The 5,174-nt window shown below is 38.1% G+C and overlaps 1 pseudogene; it reads right to left on the reverse strand.

Annotated features, from left to right (window-relative positions):
• Positions 1 to 260: 260 nt before the first annotated feature.
• LOC104547545 lies at positions 261 to 1,316 on the reverse strand (annotated as a pseudogene).
• Between the last annotated feature and the right edge of the window lie 3,858 nt (positions 1,317 to 5,174).

Below are 5,174 nucleotides of genomic sequence, written 5' to 3' on the forward strand. Positions count from 1 at the left end.
TAACATATATGAACCAAAGTGAATATAAGGCACCTTTCAGATTCACCTCCTAGCCATTTTCAGACCTTGAAAAGAGCTCATGAAATACATCTGGTTTATAGACATATTGTTCTCAAAATATTTTGAAGAAAAATCTGACAAGTTATTGAAACAAAGCTGAAAAATACATTTTATCCCCAATCAATTACTCATGGAATCATCTTCATTAGAAATTGGGGTAAAACATCAGAAACAATCTCTGCAGTTTATGAGCATCCTACCTTTCTTTTGCGCAGTTTCACTTGACTGTCTGAATACTCTTTTGTGGTCAAATGATCCCTTACATGTAAACACTGACTGTCTTCTGCTGAACTGACATTTGAAAGGCATTTGTTTTCAGGGACCACTTGAGGTTCTCTGAAACCACTTTCATCCAGACCATTTTCCACTGCTGGGATGGGAGAGCAAGGAGAAGATTGCATAAGGCAGTCACTGGATTCTGCTGCTGAACATAGTTGTCTACCACTGCTAGTGCATGATTCAGAAGAAATCCTACTCTCTACCACATTACACTCAGACTTTCCAAGCCCATCTTTAAAAGCATCAGATTTCCGGCGCTGTTGTGCAATTACAGCAGTATGAAGCAGCTGCTTCCCAGGCATAATAATTTCTTTCCCATTTGGAGTAGTAGAAAGATTATATTTCTCTGCATTTACTACTTCATTTAAGCCTTCATAATTACAAAGCTCCAGGCTTTGGCCTATACTGTCACAAATAATGTCTTCTTCCATCTCTTCTTTAGGAACTGTACCCCTGCCAGGTTCCTCACTTATCTCTCCAAATATTCCAGGTTCTTCATCTGCCTTGTTACCCTCTGTTATTTGTACCATCTGTGTTAAGGAGCCTGCTCCGTTTAAACCCTTTTCTTCATCTTTTGGTTTACTTCCTACAGCAGTAGTGTGGCAATTAACACTACTCAGGTTCAGTGCCGAATAGACATCATCATCATCAGACACATGGACTAGAGTTTCTGTGCTAGCCTCTAGAAGATGCTCCTCATCCTCATGGTTATCATTTTCATCCACCTCCTTTGAAACATTTCCTAGCTGCTTTGCAGGAAAGCCCATCAACTCTTCAGTATAACAGCACTCTGGAAATGAAGCGCATTTTTCTTTCCAGTCTGCGCTCAAAACTTCATCTTTTTCCATACTCATCTGCAAGTTATCAGCTACAAGTCCGTGATGACATGCTGTATTATACTCCACAGACTCCAAAGCCAATCCCATCCACTGGGTCACATGCTCTTCCCAACTTTTCTTTCTGATTGCTAGAGACATGTCACAACAGTTCAGCAGCAGGCTGCAATGTACCTTCCACAGAGGACCAAAGGAGATGTCATGGCTGCTGTGCAGTGCTCCAGAGGGAGAGAGTGTTTCATAATTTTAACATCTGCAAGAAATAAAAAAAGACTGGGTTATTGAATCAACTCCAAACAAAAAAAAAAGAAAGGGAAGGAACAGTTTAAACAAAAGTGTAAAACCAAGATAAGACTGTGGGACCAGAAGGACAGGAATTCAGAAGACTGTTTTGTTTGAAGTTTTAATACTTTTCATCCAAAAGTTGATAGCACTCATAATTTAGTATGACTTTTTTTCTGAATACTCTCCAATATCTAGTAAACAAAGATGGTATAAACAGGCACATGGACAGGCAAGTAGCTACAGAGCTAAAATTTGACAGTAAGTCTCTCTTCACCATGTCTGTTATAAGATATCATTTTCCATGGGTATAAATGACATTATATCTTATGACGGCTTTGCACACAAAGTTATTTTGTATTTCTTCCTTGCTCAGAGATACCCATGGACTGCAATATTTTGGCTGTTTCCCAAAGAGGTAGAGTAGAACTTGAGGGTTATTCTGAATTTACCAAAGTTATAAACCACTAATCTTGTGAGTAGCTTTCACCCATTCAGCGGCTTTCATTTTTATCATTATTGTTTCACTCTCTTCAGGACAAGTTGTAATTACAAGTGTTACATGAAACTGCAGGGGGAATCAGCTGTTGTGAGGTAAAAAAATACAACCGTAGGAAAACTAATTTAAGCTTTTGGCATATTTCTTACCTCAAATACATTATGACATCTGAAAAAAACCTTAGTGAAAACATTCAGGAATGTTTTGTGTAAGGAAATGAGGAAACCCTTGTTTAGGATGGGGTTCTCTAGAAGGGTAGCTTTTGCATCAGAGTGGTCAGCCCTAACTGTGCTGCTCACCTGGACTGTTGGGCTTTGCCAGAGCCCACTGTCCTCACTCAGTTATCTGGGTGGGTATTTTTCACTGACTGCTGTATTGGGCCTTCTGGATGATGGCATTTGAGTTACATTAATCTTGCAACACTGCATGTATGGATTAGCACAAAGAAAATACCTAATATTAATTAATGCATTATAAAACAAAATTAACAAGTTCTTTGTCAAATAACAAAACAAAACTTCTGGCCTATAAAGCATTAGAAGTTCAAGGAGCAGACGCTTCTACTTTTCACTCCCTACATAAAAACTGTCAGCACTTAGCATGGATCTGCTTATTGATTTCAGCAATAAAGAGATTAAGTACTGAGTTTGTTCTGGGTCATTTCAGCTCACTAAGGCAAATTCTGATTGCCCACCAGGCTACAAAGCTGCCTTGACAAATCACATGCCTGAAGGTATAAGAGTATTCATCTCGAAAGACATGCAGAATTATGTCTGTGCAACTGAACCCCTGTAAATTAAGTCCTTACAAACTGACTTTCAGAATAGAGTTGTACATGCTCCTAGATCTTTAACCTTCTTTGAGGATGGCAAGCTTCACCACCACTATTTTCCATCTCTGTGGAGACTGTGCTTAAAAAGAAAATATATTCATAGGGTAAGAGAATTCCATGCACAAGTCATTAGAGTGTGGGAGGCTGAGGAAATGGAAAATAACACATAAAACCAGGCCAAAAAAAATTATATGCTTTCAGAGACAAAATTTGGTAGTAAAAAGTTGATACAACTTTAAGACTTTCTTTTCTTTCCTGGTTGAATATGAAAGCTAGCCTAAATATTCAAATGTAAAGTCAAATTATTGTATAAATTTGCAGTGCATTTATATTCTTATTCTGGCTTAGTTTCATATTTTTAGTCTCGTACAGTTTCTAAGTGTCTGTGGTCCAAAATTAGCACAGGGTGCAAGTCAATAATGATAATACTTTTAACTTCTGCTGCACCTTTTCCTGATGGACCCTAAAGCTCTTCAGAAGCAATTAAATTAGTTTTACAACAGTACTGTGTTTTGTTTTGACCTCTGGAAAGGGGCAGGTTTACTAAAAGGAACTCTATGATTTCTGCTGCTTTCCATTAGCACTGCTTGAAGTTGTACCTGGGTGCAACTAATTTGTAGCTTCCTTCTCTCTTCCCTTACTAGAACAGTAGCACATCTACTTTAAAGAAAATGAAACACAGCTTCTACAGTCATATAGGGGAATTTCTGGCAAAACTCAAGAAAAGACTTCAATAATATTAAGTGTAAAAAGCTAAAGAATGCAACTTCCTAATGACATACATCCATTCATCTACCTAAGATTTAGGCTGCTCTTAATGTGCAGAAGGCAGGCATGCAAAGAGTTAAAGGGTGTGTGTGTTAATTTTTCTGCTGCTAAATAGAGTTACACATGTGCAGAAAGGGGAGAACAGATCTCTTACTGTTTTTCATTTTCTGGATGTGGAGAATTATATTTCATGGGGGATGAAAAACAAATAAATTTTACTTTAGGAACCCTTCTGTTTTACTTGCGCTATCACTAGTTTTGTTTGCCTTATAGACTGCAGAAAAATGATTGAACAGGAGAATATAAAATCCTTGACTTGAAATTAAAAAAAAAAATATGACAAGGGTACTTTCATTGTTCTCTAAAATATGATCTTATGTTAGCACTGAGTATGAAAAATTTACCTTACATACGCTTCCCTCACCAGGCAGTTTCAGTTACCAATCCCTGAAATCCCCTCATTCCCATGGCATGTGGAGGAGCTCACAGTCTGGTGGAAATTTACTGTTCTTTCACTCCCCCTCCACTCCTCAAAGTCTGCATTATCTGCCCCAATTCAGCTTAGAAATTATTTTCCTGCTATAATTACTTGACAGTTATGGGCCAACAAGGAATTTTTTTCTCTATTCTACCTCTGTATTCAGAATAACCAATTTCCTTTGCGCTCACATGCAGGCACATAAGCTGTGCTGTGGAAGATTCACCACTCCAGACCTCTGAATGAGATTCATAACTGTGCTCCTTTCACTACCAGAGAACAAAGTGTGCTGTCACTTTGCAGAAGAATGGGTTCCTGCCTTGATCACTGCTTTTCTGCTTCTGCTGCTCACTTTTTTCTTTACATGTAGAGCCTTTTGTACTCTGAGAAATGCTCCTCTGGAGTCCTTTTGTACTGTTCACCAGGAGAAGCATCATCCTTCTTTCTTCCTTCCCATCATTACCATCTCACAACTAGAAATCTTTATATCTGTTTTTTTTCCAGGTTTTTAAGACAGGCAGATGAACTTTTAGCAGTCTGTCAGAATGTTTTGTAGAGTGAAAATAGCTTTTCTTCTGGTCAAAGCATCTGTCAGTGCGATACAGTCCACTCAGCTGCTCCCATAATTCAGACTCGTATTTTGCTTTTACTTGTCCATAGCACTAAGTTTGGTACTACTTACTGCTATTAACTTTCTGAAGATTAAGGTTTGAAACACATTATGAATGATGGGCAAAATAATCTTGATCCTGGGTGTGACTTAAGGAATATTGGCAATATTGTCTTAGTGGGCAATTGTTGACCAAAGGAAATGGAAGTGAACAGTGGGTGATCACGCTGCAGCACTATCCCCTTCAAACACCCTCTGTGATGCTTCGTGGTTGTTGTAAAACAAGATGTCATTTTAGATGGATGTTATAATAATCTACTGCCTGTCTCCTTTAACTGTAAAATAAAATTGAAATGAAAAATAAGACAAGCTTTTATGCTTGTTTATTTTTTGAAGTTTTGCATCAAGTCTCATGGAACTGATAGTTACTTTGCAACAGATAAAGCACATAGTGAAGTGATGTATAAGATGAGCTGGCAGGTCTTCTATAATTAGATTGTCTAGCATTTTCCTTCAAGGAGGATTCCTGT

The sequence above is a fragment of the Mesitornis unicolor genome, unplaced genomic scaffold (genome assembly GCF_000695765.1).
Source record: "Mesitornis unicolor isolate BGI_N332 unplaced genomic scaffold, ASM69576v1 scaffold5041, whole genome shotgun sequence".
Lineage (NCBI taxonomy): Eukaryota > Metazoa > Chordata > Aves > Mesitornithiformes > Mesitornithidae > Mesitornis > Mesitornis unicolor.